The sequence below is a fragment of the Bombyx mandarina genome, chromosome 03 (genome assembly GCF_030267445.1).
Source record: "Bombyx mandarina strain Sakado chromosome 03, ASM3026744v2".
Classification (NCBI taxonomy): Eukaryota; Metazoa; Arthropoda; class Insecta; order Lepidoptera; family Bombycidae; genus Bombyx; species Bombyx mandarina.
In genome coordinates this window covers 4,271,566-4,286,700 of record NC_143210.1, presented here as the reverse complement: position 1 = coordinate 4,286,700, position 15,135 = coordinate 4,271,566, and the positions used below count along the sequence as shown (strand labels likewise).

General features: G+C 36.2%; 1 long non-coding RNA gene across 1 annotated transcript; it reads left to right on the top strand.

The window, feature by feature from the left end:
• Positions 1-6,498: 6,498 nt before the first annotated feature.
• LOC114251637 (uncharacterized) lies at positions 6,499-12,891 on the top strand. The gene is made up of 2 exons (XR_003625115.2): positions 6,499-7,046; positions 10,221-12,891. It is a non-coding gene; the product is annotated as an uncharacterized LOC114251637 (long non-coding RNA).
• The last annotated feature ends 2,244 nt before the right edge of the window (positions 12,892-15,135 follow it).

The following is a 15,135-nucleotide window of genomic DNA, read 5'->3' as shown; positions in this document are numbered from 1 at the left end:
GATCTTTTCTGGTCTTCGACAGACGAAGTGTTGTTGTATCTGTTACGATAAACGAACATAATTTAAACATAACATAAGGATAATGAATACACATTATCACGTTCTACTTTGTTTATTCAAAATGAATATGCACTCATTTCGATTTTCCCGATATCAATTTAATTCCAGCAACCGAATAAAATTTCATTTTGAAGTTCCCGGAACGCGTGCGGTTTTAATCCCCCCATGCACAGTTTCGACAGCAACAAAATGATTGTAATGGACACGGCCTTTGATAATAACGAATTGTATTACACACCATCCGATTTCAGATATGAAAAGTACAAAATAAAAATTTATTAAATACTAGCTGACCCGGCAGACTTCGTAGTGCCTCAATCTATAAATAGAAGACCTAAACTTTTGTAAAAAATAAACATAAAACAAACAAAAGGAATGCGTCCGACGGGGGACACAACAAAGGAAAAACAAAATTATTATTTTTATTTAATTCCGAGTTTTTTTCATATTTATCTACCTTTTAAACCTTCTCTGGACTTCCACAAATAATTCTAGACCAAAATTAGCCAAATCGGTCCAGCCGTTCTCGAGTTTTAGCGAGACTAACGAACAGCAATTCATTATTATATATATAGATATCATTTTTCTATGTTTTGTTTTTGTTGTGGACTTTGATCCAAATCCAAACTTTTTTGTAACGGGAAAATATTTTTATTGTTTAGGACAGGTTAACGTCGACAGTGCCAAAACCAATACACTGTCTACTTTGCCAGTCTGTATAAGGACTATTTTCAAATCTAGTTTGAAGGACAGCCACGTCACAGTGATGTAGAAGTATTGGGGAGTGATGTACAGTCTGCAGATTGATGTCACTTGATAAATTGAACTCTGGAGCTACAATGGCGGATAGAATTAGTGTATTCTTTTATTTCGTTTTTATAGCCAACTCACTGCAATAATCCACTGGTTGTAATTTTAAAATGAAATAATGCAATTTTTCCGGATCTAATTCAATCTGCCCATTAAAATCACCGAAAAACTGCTTAGCTTATTGTGAAATAAAATTATGGTACATTAATCTAGGTGATCGTAATACTAGTTGCGAAGGATTAAAATAAATGAGACGTACTGGGAGCTCAGTTTACCACGGCAAGCGTCTATTTAATGAAGCTCATTGTTTTCACAGGACAGGACTTTGGCGTTCTCTTGAGGATTCTAAATTTGAGTTAGCGTCAAAGACTATGCCTGAAATTTTCATCATAAAGGATTTTTAGATTTCGTAGTTTTAAAATAAGACAAAACAACGTGATTCGATAAGTCTGGAAATTATCGATATATAGAATGTCGAATCTCAAATAAAACGTTTGTCTATCTATCTATATTATGAAAATAATTTGGCAGTACCAAAATAAGCTAAGAGCATAGAATCAATTTTTAATAAATATTCGCAGCTCATTGTTACGTTTACCACATACAAAAGAGTGCACTGCCTCATAGACATACATTATACTACTACATACATGATTCGATCGATATTTTCAATCACGTATGCTTCAATTAACATCGAGAATTTTAAATTTTGTTTGCAACACAAAAACCTTTGTGCTTATTTCGTGAACACGCTCTGCATAATTGACGTTCAACTACATTAATTATTGTTTACTCTATTTTTTTATCTTTCAGGCGTAATTTTAAACATTTCTCTTTGGAATCAGAACAATGTCTCTTCACTTCTTCTGTCTATTCGTTCATGTAAATCTTCCATATAGATTTTATTGCATAAGTGTTAACTTATTCCAATTACATATTTTTAAGCGATTACCAGAATTCAATGACGTCACAACATGAACGCCACTACCTACCTTGCGACAAAAGAAAGCATGCACGCTTCAAGAAAGCCTTAATGCAATTAACACTTTTAACTTGGACTGAGACCAAATTAGCGAGAAACTTCTTCTGAGTCGATCTCTTCATTGCTGAAGGCCGTGTCTAGTTTAAAATATTCACCACTCGATGCACTATACTTCCCTACATCTTCCTGTCCTCAGCGGTCTTTATAGTCTCGGTTATTAGCAGGCCGAAGAGCGTCTTTACCAGATCAAACCAGCGGCTAGGTGAGTGTCCGCTTGATCTTTCCCGTCAACCTGACCAACTACCATCAGCTTCTCCAAGTTATCGGGGTATCTACGAGCGACGTGACCGAAATACGTTGGAAGCAGATAGCGGACAGCCTTTTCGTAATTCCGAGCTCCTTCAGAATGGATAAGTTAGTCCGGCGTGCTGTACACGGAATCCGCAATAGGTGAGGAGAGTCGCTTAAAGAGAGTCCTTTAAAGTAAGAATAATAAAGCTTAAGTTTTTAAAAAGATTCAATATTATGCCAAGTTCATGTTATACTATGTAGCTAAGACTACCTCATGAGCTTTCCCTTTTTTCCTACCTATTCGCTGGTAGCCTAAGGTAGCCAGCTACGCCCGAGTGGGTACTTGAGATCACGGGCTCATCCTAAAAGATTTTACTAACACTAGCCCTAGCAAGAACAGTGCTTCGCTGAATCTACAACCGGCTAGGAATCGCGACTCACTGAGAATATCCGTTGAGTAACTCAGTGGGCTCAAACTCATCGCCGTTTCACGGCATTCAATTTGTCTTTCCTACTATTTACGGTAAGTTATTAACAAGAAAAGCTGTGAATAGGTCCTCGTTCTGAGGGCATCGAAGCAGGGAATACTTTATTAGGACTACTATATAAATATAGGACAATCGTTTCAGCATGTAAAGCAAATTTATTGTCAAATTATTAAGAAAAGAAGTCAAACAATTAGATCAAGAATTGAAAATTAAAAAATAAAGAGTACAGCACGATTCTGGTTGATAAAATACGTCGATTTTCATCATCATCACTGAACCTTCCGTAAAACACAGTTCGCAGATGAAAGACACAATTACCTCATCGTTCATTAAAATTTTATGTCAGCTATTTTATACTATGCGGGAAATGACGGAAATTTAAAACCATTGTTACGGAGCTTCGCCGTTATATTCATATCAAAAGATATTCGAAGAGAAAAATAAAGAATTTTTTCTTGTTACATAAGCCTTTTCAAATTTTAATTAAACTCTTTTATTTACTTTACATTTATCTTGTGCTGCTTTAGTTACGTAATATAATTAATTACCTCGTTGATATAATTATTAACGATCCTGAACCTTCTTTTTTCCATTCAGGACCACCACACATCATCTCTACACACACACCCATCTCTTGGATATCCTCTGTCACACAGTTCATCAAAGTCTTTTTAGGACACGCTCTAATTATATTACTCTACTTTCATACCCAAGGTCTTTTAGGCCATATTATTATCCCCTCTTCGGGTGAGTACCATTTTTTTTAAAACCTACTGGACACTTAATTGACATGTAACAAAAATTATTATACCCGATCCTGTGGAACGAATGGTAAACAGTCGACGTCGCCCTAAGCACGTCATTACGGATCCTCCCGATCCACTAACGGTGCTTTTAGGTACCTCAAGCACCGGTTACCGTTCTCATCGAACCCGTCGCTTGCGACAAAGGGCTCGACGAGTAAATTAACCCACTGAGTAGATACAGCCCACTGAATTTCTCGCTGGATCTTCTCAGTGGGTCGCGTTACGAATCCGATGGTAGATTCTGCGAAGTACTGCTCTGCTAGGTTCAGTGTTAACAATACTTCCGGTTTGAGCTCTGTGAGCTCACATACACGTCAAGGAGAAGCTGAAATAGCCTCTCAAGACTATCAGAATAGATAGGATAAAAAAATTAAATCCCATTAAAATAAAATCGGCTAATTTCCGGGCTGGGCATGGCCGGGCTGGGCATGGCTGGACTGGGTTCAAAGTCGTCGTAGCCTAAAGGATAAGACGTCCGTTGCATTCACGTTGAGCGATGCACCGGTGTTCGAAACCCAGGCCGGTACCAATTTTTCATATGAAATACGTATGAGTACGTACTCAACAAATGTTCACGATTGACTTCCACGGTGAAGGATTAACATTGTGTAATAAAAATCAAAACCCGCGAAATTATAATTTGCGTAATTACTGATGGTAGGACCCTTGTCAGTCCGCGCGGGTAGGTACCACCACTCTGCCTATTTCTGCCGTGAAGCAGTAATGCGTTTCGGTTTGAAGGGTGGGGCAGCCGTTGTAACTATACTTGAGACCTTAGAACTTGTATCTCAAGGTGGGTGGCGCATTTATGCTATAGATGTCTATGGGCTCCAGTAACCACTTAACAACCAGGTGGGATGTGAGCTCGTGTACCCGTCTAAGCAATAAAAAAAATATTTACTGTTAAGTTAATAAAATTCTATCAAACTATATCTACACTAAACATGAAATCTGAAAGAAAAAAAATTAACTAAACGTACCTACTCGTATTTTTACACATCTTAATAAAATTCGTGTAATCATGCTCTCGGCTTACAGTTTACCTGTCAATTCATTCTACATTATTAATCGAATAATATCATATCGGACAAGTCACTCACTGATAAGTACCAATACTCATTGATACTTTGACTTGTATAGGTATTAACTATAATGCATTGTGCGTATCACATTTAGGTAATGACTCCACAGAATTTATCATCCAATGAGCGATACACACTAGACACTTATGATGACCTGATTGCGGTTGTGTGACGCAAAATGTTTAAAAATTATCCTTAGCGCGTTTCAAGTGTCTTCTTCTTGCTTCGGTTTCCTCAATACTGAGGGTCGTGACCACCTCATCGCAACAACTTACAATAAATTGATACGCTATCAATATTTTTATTTTTTATGTTATTAATACAAAAGAATAAAAAAAAATCTCAATCACGCAAATTGACGGCACGATTCATCTAAAATGGCTCTCTGTCAATTAATGGAAATGAATAATGAGGGAACCGCGCGACGTACAGTTTTTAATTAATCATTATTGATGTCAATTACCACCTCCTCGCAACAAGAGTTTATTGCGGACCTTTCAATTGTACGTAATATGTATTTATATATGAATCGCCAAAATAAATATCGCTACAATTATAAATATCTTTTAGCACTGGTGGTAGGACCTCTTGTGAGTCCGCACAGGTCGGTACCACCGCCCTGCCTATTTCTGCCGTAAAGCAGTAATGCGTTTCGGTTTGAAGGGTGGGGTAGCCGTTGTAACTATACTGAGACCTTAGAACTTATATCTCAAGGTGGGTGGCGCATTTACGTTGTAGATGTCTATGGGCTCCAGTAACCACTTAACACCAGGTGGGCTGTGAGCTCGTCCACCCACCTAAGCAATAAATAAATAAAAAGCGCTTTGAAACGCTAAAATAATTCGAAAAAAGTATCCAATTGCTTATCGCAATGTGCGTATCCTGCACTAGTTTATCTTTTAACGACATTAGTTAGTGCTATCATACAATAAACAATACCAAACAGTTGTTCTTATCAGAACTACGCGTATTATATTACTACGACAGATATTAAAAACGAAAGCCGCCAGATTAGGAATTGTTCATCGCTTTATCATTTCTTAAACGTACTAAACACGAAGCGATAAGGTTAGTTCTATATAGAACGCGAGACAAAATTGTGTTATCAAGTTATCACGAAATATATTATACCTACATCATTTTTTTGCGTTATTGTTTGGCACACCGGCCCCCTAGTGATCGCCGAAGTTCGTAAACTTGCTCGTGAACATATTATTTACATGATCCAATTAACTAATGGTTAACTAACTAAACTAAGTATTATATTTAGCACTAGCTGACCCGGCAGACTTCGTAGTGCCTCAATCGATAAACAAAAGACCTAAACTTTTGTATAAAATAAACATTTTTTTTTTTATAACAACTAAGAGGCAAACGAGCAAGGCGGGTCACCTGATGGTAAATGATTCACCGCCGCCCACGGTCACCAGCGTTTACGCCAGTGCGTTGCCTACCCTTCAGGTAAGAATATGCTCTAAACATAAAACAAACAAAAGGAATCCGTCCGACGGGGGACACAGCAAAGGAAAAACAAAATTGTTATTTTTATTTAATTCCGAGCTTTTTCATATTTATCTACCTTTTAAACCTTCTCTGGACTTCCACAAATAAATCAAGACCAAAATTAGCCAAATGGTTCAGTCGTTCTCGAGTTTTAGCGAGACTAACGAACAACAATACATTTTTATATATAGAGAGATTAGTCCCAGTAAAGCGTAAATATAGCCGGATAGAGATCAAATAAGAGTGAATGAAAATGTGTAATCAGACTTCGAATTCGAGAATCTTTACGAGTATAATTCTACTGTACGTGTGTATGTCACTAAACTCCCAAACGGCTGGACCGATTTGAATTATGTAATTTTTTTGTATGCGTTTGGGTCGCACTCTGGATGTTTTAGGATGTCTGGATGTTCTACGTAATTTATCTATACTGCAACTAAGCGGCTGGATCGACTTTAATGAATTTTTGTGTATGCATTCACAAGACAACGTCTGTCGAGTCCGCTAGTTCAATATATATTGAATTACATCAAAACAACACGTCAAATATAATGTCGCGTTATCGCGACGTCGGTTCTATTCGCACATACTTAAAACCATTGAGCTATTTTTAAATTTTGGCAAGATGTACACACGGAAACGTACCGTAACCGCACAATACGTCGGCGCACGCGATTACGACCGGTATTCCGTTCCGATAAAGCCGTATTTTAATCATTTGCAACCGGCTTGATAACAATTGAAGGCTTCTCAACACGTGTGCATAGTGGAAATAAGTCGACACGCTTGAAGCCATACGTTTACGAAGTAAGAGCGAGATTGGTCGTGTTTGCTTTCGTCCGTCGATAACAAAAATACTCGGAAAATTCGTGACTATGTAAATTGTAAACAGAAGTGACGCTTCGTGAAAATTAATTAAGAGTGAAGAGATAAGATGACAAACATTTGTACGGCAAAATGAATATAGTTCTTTCGGAGTTAACAGGCGATCTAATTCATTTTATGTTACGTACTTATTATGAAGGTAAGCGGCGATATTTTTTATTACACAACTTACAATAAATTCATACGTTAATTTCAATATTTTTATTTTTTTACGTTATTAATAGATTTATGTTATTATTAATACAACTTACAACAAATTCATACGTTATCGATATTTTTATTTTTTATGTTATTAATACAATAGAATACAAAAAAAACTCAATCACGCAAATTGACGGCACGATTCATCTAAATTGGCTCTCTGTCAATTAATGGAAATGAATAATGAGGGAACCGCGCGACGTACAGTTTTTAATTAATCATTATTGATGTCAATTACCATGAGTCCATGATATCAAATTTGAAGTACCTATTTTAATTGGCTCACTGTGTGTCGCTGGAGAGTTGATCGATCGAAATATTTCAATCTGTTTGAAATCCGAATAACTAAATTATATCATTGAATATTATTCTAAAATCAAGCAAATCCAGAAACTTTATTTACTTATCATATTGCGAGAAATGCTCATTTTTTTTGAATTGTATTTAAAATCAAACGAGCATATGATCCTTTTGATAATGTGTGGTTGCCGATGGTTGGATGGATGGACAGACATTAGCAATGCCAGAGCCGCTTCTTGCCTATTTCCTTATTCGAACGAAGTTTTGGAACGAAGTTCCTTATGGGACGATGCGGAGGGGTACCCTAACCGGGAAAAAACATCCGTAACGTAAGATTTTTATTAGTAATGCACACAGTGTACGACTTAACTTTGTAGTAACGTACAAATTAGTAATGCACACAATGTACGACTTAACTTTGTAATAACGTACAAAAAATAACATATTTTTTTATCATTAATTGACCATAATCTCAGAGCATTCGTTTGCGCAATACACTAACAACCATGAATGAAGTGTACCACAATAAGTTCGCACGTTACCGTCATTCGACCGTGGGTTGTTGCGAAATCTCCAGTTTTATTTTCTTTATACCTCGAATAGAACTTAAAATTAATATTTTTATAATAAGGAACTTCATTCCTATCCGGTGTCCCACGACACCACACATCTTTTTTATTATTTACCTTACTCCGAAAACAGGCACATACGAACTTACATGCGTTCAGACTGAAACCGGAACTGAATGATATTGCGGCAGAAATAAGCAACATGATGGTTGGTACTCACAATACGAAATAACACAGCAGATAATTACGGTAATAGATAACGTATAATAAGAATATCAGTTTCTAATACTTAGACAGGAATCTTGAGAATTTATCTTTTACACACGCTGACTTTTATCGAGTGCATTATAATTTGTTTTCATCTATAAGTTTAAATTGTTATGCTCGTGACAACAAATAGTTCGAAATTGTTCCACGGCTCGTATACGGCAAGGTCGTGTTGTAAATGTTTTCTATAATACAAATGTTGATTTCGTTCATTGTGTATGGAACGCCGCGCACCTGTGCTCTCAAACTAAACAAACAATGTATATAATCAGATGTCGGTTTTGAAAACTGACAATTTATATTTCATTACTATTATTAGATATATGTATTTTGAAATAGTTTTCAGTTCATGTTTTTTTTTATAGCCCTTGTAGCCAGACGAGCATACGGCCCACCTGATGGTGAGTGGTTACCGTCGCCTATGGACTTCAGCAATGCCAGGGGCAGAGCCAAGCCCTTGCCTATAGCTTAATACTCTCCACAAGCCTCTTTTAAAGAAGGACATGTCATAGCGCTCGGGAAACACAGGGGAGGGGAGCTCATTCCATAGCTGGATGGTGCGCGGCAAAATGTTTTCATTCTTAGGACGTCCTTGGTTATTTAACGATAGGCAGCGGCTTAGCTCTACAAATGGCATTGCTGATGTCCATGGGTGACGGTAATCACTCACCATCAGGAGGGTCGTATGCTCGGCAATAAAAAAAAAAACTTAGTGTGTCTGAGAAAAATACCGAAATCGAAGACAGACATCAAAAATATTACGAAACAATTTTTATATTTTCTTGCGATGGTATTTGCGATTTTTTAATTAATCGTAACGAATAACCGAATTACGTAATGTAACACAAATAAGAATTAATTGACGGACGCTCTCGAGGCAACGTGGCGGGCCCCTTTGTATTATATTCTCAATTGACGAAATGAAAATGAACTTAATTTTATGCTAAATTTGATAAATGTTTTCCATTTACTATAGCCCGGTTTATTTTAGTTTTTGACACACATTTCAAACACACCCTGATACTTATTGTTTTAATCCGGGCTTAATAAGTCAATTAGAAAAATAATATCAACGAGATTTTTGGTAAATGTTTTCCATTTACTATAGCCCGGTTTATTTTAGTTCTAATTTTCAACACACATTTCCAACACACCCTGATACTTATTGTTTTAATCCGGACTTAAAAAGTCAATTAGAAAAATAATATCAACGTGCTTATTCATAATAATAATGAACAAGAAGACCACATCAATTGCACTGTTTGAGAGCCAATTCAGATGAGATACCGAAGTAATTACCAGTTAGCAACAATTCCGCTATGTCATTATCCACATATGGTACGTCTCATTTTATTTGCACCTCTATAATTATTACCATAGGCAATGAAAGCCTCGTGAAACAAAAATACGAGACGTTAACGTGACTTCGTGAATTCATGATCAACATTAATTAATTTTTTATCTCGTGTAAATAATGTACATATTTTCCAAAAATTAATCGCCAGCCACTAGCGATACATTGATGCTTGTAAAATCCCCAAATTGTCAATAACATCAAAATTTCAAGTGAATCGCATTTAGGGCATGCATAATTCGAATTTAATTACAAAAACATTTAATTTTATACGATAGGTTTCACGACAGTCCCAGCGAAGCGTACAACACTGGTGATTTACTTGTGGTAGGACTTTTTTACTGGTGGTAGGACCTCTTGTGAGTCCGCACGGGTGGGTACCACCACCCCGCCTATTTCTGCCGTGAAGCAGCAATGCGTTTCGGTTTGAAGGATGGGGCAGCTGTTGTAACTATACTCAGATTTTAGAACTTATATCTCAAGGTGGGTGATGCATTTACGTTTAAATGTCTATTGGCTCCAGTAACGACTTAACACCAGGTGGGCTGTGAGCTCGTCCACCCATCAAACAATAAAAAATAAATAAAAACTTACGTTTGATAACATTTTCCTTTGGTTTCAGAAGAACCTCGGCCGCAATAATGTGGAACTATTCAGCGGTAGACAACCCGGGGCAAATCAATAGGATAGACAGAGTTCGTCTCTTCTGTTCAGAGTGTATTGTGTGCTTTTGTATTTTATTCTTCATAGTATGCGTTGGTCTTTTACTGTACCTCTTCTTTCATTTGTATAATACGTTATCGGCTGACGCTAAAATTGTAGTCGAGAGCTGACTGAAACGCGTGTGTGTGTGTGTCGTAATCGGCTTTACAATTTTCAAATTTATCATATCAAATCTTAATTTACAACCATGCTATAGGCATCACTGAACACAATTATTTTTTTAAGCCTTGATGGGTTAAAATGAATTGTTATGAATAACAACGAGGATGAGTCATTTCTAACAATAAAAATTAATGCTAGTCGAATCGAATGAATTAGTTATAGTAAAATAGGAAGTCATTGTATTAAATATAGACGTTTTATAGCTTGGACTGCAGTGTCTTCGTTTTCAAAGAGAAATGTATTTTCTATTGGAGAGACGCACTGGAATTTTACCATCCACGAAGTAAGCACAAAGATCATTAAAATACTGCATTATAAATTAACTACTTATAGTATTATATTATACAAGCGGCCCGCTCCGGCTCTGCTCGGGTCTTTAACAAAAATTTCAACGATATTTGACGTTGTTTTATTTTCTTAAATAAAAGAACACTTATTACAGCAAAACTATAATAGTTAGACATATGCTGTAGCGACACTTTTTGTAAATAATAATGTGTTCTACAAAGTCGTAGTACATTATTTTATTCTATCATCAATAGTTTTCGCAGAGCACGCGATGTAAAGATTATTTTAGGTAATTTTTTACACCTTGGATTTACATTATTGGAGTTTTAGTAAGGATCCCTAATTTTTGTCAAAAAAGATTATATATAGCCTATGTCACTCGGGAATAGTGTAGCTTCCAAACAGTGAATGAATTTTTCAAATCGGTTCTGTAGTTTCGGAGCCTATTCAATACAAACAAACAAAGCTTTCCTCTTTATAATATTAGTATAGATTTAGATATTTGTAGTAGATATGGGTTGTGAACCGTAGTTAAACAACTCTATTTAAAATGTCCGTTTAATATTACGAGAAATGTAACTATTGAACACGCTAACAGTACTTCAATAGAAAATCGATCAAGTAATTAACTCTAAATCAGACCAAAAAATCGTTAAATCAAAACAACATTTGCGAGATTTCGCATTCATTATTTTCGTTATGTTATTTCAAAAATGAACGCGATAATTAATCGTAAAATTAGCTTTAATTTTGTCTACGGCTCGAGAAAGACACAGACACGATTAACTGAATTAAATAATTGCATAAGTAATTGGTACATATAACTTCGCGAGACAAAAAACTCAAGGATAAAATAAATAACATGTCAAAAGAAACAAAGTGAAACTAAATACCATTGTATAATAAATTAAAGAGTTCCTATTTAAATTGTCATTCGTGTTGGCGTTATCAAATGTGTAAAATGAAAAATATTAATGAATATTATATAAAATTAGCTATAAATGAGTGATTGACTTGATTGGGATGAAGCACTTTTTAATTAAGAACACGCCTAAATACAAAAAAATTTAAAGTTAGAGAAAGTTTAAATTCATGAAATCGTTACTTTTTTGACGGCAAAATTGAAAACGATCCATTCAATGAAATTCGTATACTGTTCTAATTTTATATTCGCAACAAGAACTCAGTCTAAAGTATAGTTTCCGAGCAATGATACTTTATTTAAAGTTATACTATACTTATACTGTAAGTTCGATGCAAAATATTGCTTTTTAATAGGACGAAATTCAAGCAACATTCCCTATCAGACCGAATTAAGAAACGTAATAAGGGATAATACTACAACTTTGAGAAACATATAACAAAGAAACAATAAACTTAATGTAACAAGATAAGACAGATAAAATTCTAAAGCAAACAAACACTACATATCAAATACAATCCTAAAAGAATCATTTACGATTGATACAAAATTAAACAACAACAAATCATGTTGTGCACTCGAAAACGCATATATAAACAAACATATATATTTACTAAAAAGAGAAATGTATATATGTATATAAAAATGAATTGCTGTTCGTTAGTCTCGCTAAAACTCGAGAACGGCTGGACCGATTTGGCTAATTTTGATCTTAAATTATTTGCGGAAGTCCAGAGAAGGTTTAAAAGGTAGATAAATATGAAAATGCTCGGAATTAAATAAAAATAACTATTTTGTTTTTTCCTTTGATTTGTCCCCCGTCGGACGGATTTCTTTTGTTTGTTTTAAGTTTATTTTATACAAAAGCTTAGGTCTTTTATTTATCGATTGAGGCACTACCAAGTCTGCTGGGTCAGCTAGTACGCACTAAAAATGTGTAATTAAAGAAATCTAATGATAATACAATAAAATTGATGTTCCAAAAAAACACATATTAATAATTTAAAGTAGGTCCCGTAGTTCATAGTGTTATTGACCTTTTTTATTATCATATCGTAGGTAATACGAGGACATTGTAATATTTAAAACAAAAGACGTCTCTAGGCATCATCTATCTACTATCATATATATCGTTTTATGTAGACTAGTTGATAAGATTGTAACGTTAAAAAAGTACTTAGTAAAATGTTGTTTTTTATTTGGCGTTTCAATTCAATTTAGTACTGAACTACACAAGCACTTTAACACTGCATATTTGGTTCATCTACATGACCTGGATGTACTGGCATGCCTGTGGATTTCCCTTTGTTGAGTAACTCCGGTAAGTGTATACTTCTGTTACTAGATTAGATAATTTTGAAAAGATTATGGTTTACTTCTTCAAACCAGTATTATATTGCTGACGTCCACGATTGATAGTGACGGCCACTATCAGATAAAGTGGGAGCTCACCTATACAAAGCTAGTAAAAAAACTTTCAAATTAAATCCCAGTCGGCAATTATATTCAGACCTTAAGTCAATAAAGCAAAAGATATTTGCGGTAATCATCTTCTTTTTTATGATTGAAGGATTACTGGTGGCCCTGAGGCCTTTCCAGTTTCACCAGGACAGGCGGGCGAGCAAAGGCTCAGCCAGGAGGGGTGGGATTAGCTAACAGCTGCCCGAGCGCCGCCGAAGAAGACCTAACATCTCAAGAGCAGTTGCTTCGCGAATGAATCTACTACCGGATCGGAATCGCGACCCGCTGAGAAGATCCGGCGAGAAACTCAGCGAGCTGATGCGTGGGTTAGGTTGCATGTAGAACTCTTTGTCGAGTTCGACGAGTACGGTTACCGGGGTCCCTAAGCCTGCTCCTAGTGCTAGAGCTGAAGGCCTCTAATTGGCAAAGGTAAAGGCAAAGGCATAGGCAAAGGTTATTGGATCTGATGGATCCGTAAGGACGTGTCTAGGGCGTCAACGGTGACTGGCTCTTGCGTGATCAGGATTCGGGGAGTAGTCAGCGGCGGCAACGATAAGGCGGTTATCATGACGACGGTAATAATCTGTCTCACTGATACAAGTAAGTATGGCTTCGGCTATCTCCAATAACTTCTAATATTTCTCTGTCGACCAGTTGAAATTGCACTATCTTTACCTATCTTCCCATAGCTCCTTAATTCTTAAAACCTTCCTTAACCTTATTCCTGTGATAAACGATGGTGATGTTTCAGATTACATAAGTGCGTAGTCCGATTCTACCTATTTCTGCCGTGAGGCAATCGTAAGCATTATTATATAATTATAAGGGATCGTAAGTACCATTATATAATTTAAAGAGAACAAAACCTTTGTAAAATACGGTTCATATTTCAACCTTATATCTCTGGTGCGTTCACACGAGAATTAAAAAAAAATAAGTTTCAGACCACTCATTCCTTTGCTAATCGAGAATAGTATAATGAGTTTAATAGTTGATGTTAAAGTCAAGATGTGTTCTATACAGTAGTTATCAGTGATGCTATCAATTTCAACGTTGCTAAGGATGAGCACAATAAAACAGATATATATATTTTTAGTTTAAATTTTGATGTGGATACTTCTTAAGCAATGTCAAGATTAAAAACATGATAAAACAAAAAGGTGACACCAGAAAGAGACAAAAATATACGTACATGTGTATGTTTATCCTACGAGAAAATGAGATAGAATACTTGATGAAAATGTTACTTCTACTGCGTGTGAACTACACAGATGCATTTTTATTACTGAGTTTCTCGCCGGATCTTCTCAATGGGTCGCGTTTCCGATCCGGTGGTAGATTCTGCGAAGCACTGCTCTTGCTAGGGCCAGTGTTAGCATCACTTCGGTTTGAGCCCCGTGAGCTCATCTACTAGTTAAGGTTACGCTGAGCCTCTCAAGGCTATCAGCTTAGGCAGGAGGAAAAAAAATACTATGTCATGTCTTCATCATGGAAATCATCACGTGAACGTCTCAAATACGTAGTTACCTGTCATCTTTTGAGTATTTAAGCCCTGACATAATTCGCGGCCCTCGAATTGACGACTGGGCGTCTATCTTAATGAAATGCTGATAATTGATTAGTTGGTATTAACGTTCAACATAGCGAAGTACATTCACATTGTGCTCTCTATAAGCTTATTAGTAATCGCTTAATAATATCAGATAACCTGTCTTATAATACACATTAGAAATATACAAACGCCTTTTTTTTTTTTTTTTATTGCTTAGATTTGTGGACGAGCTCACAGCCCACCTGGTGTTAAGTGGTTACTGGAGCCCATAGACATATACAGCGTAAATGCGCCACACACCTTGAGATATAAGTTCTAAAGTCTCAGTATAGTTACAACGGCTGCCCCACCCTTCAAACCGAAACGCATTACTGCTTCACGGCAGAAATAGGCGGGGCGGTGGTACCTACCCGTGCGGACTCCCAAGAG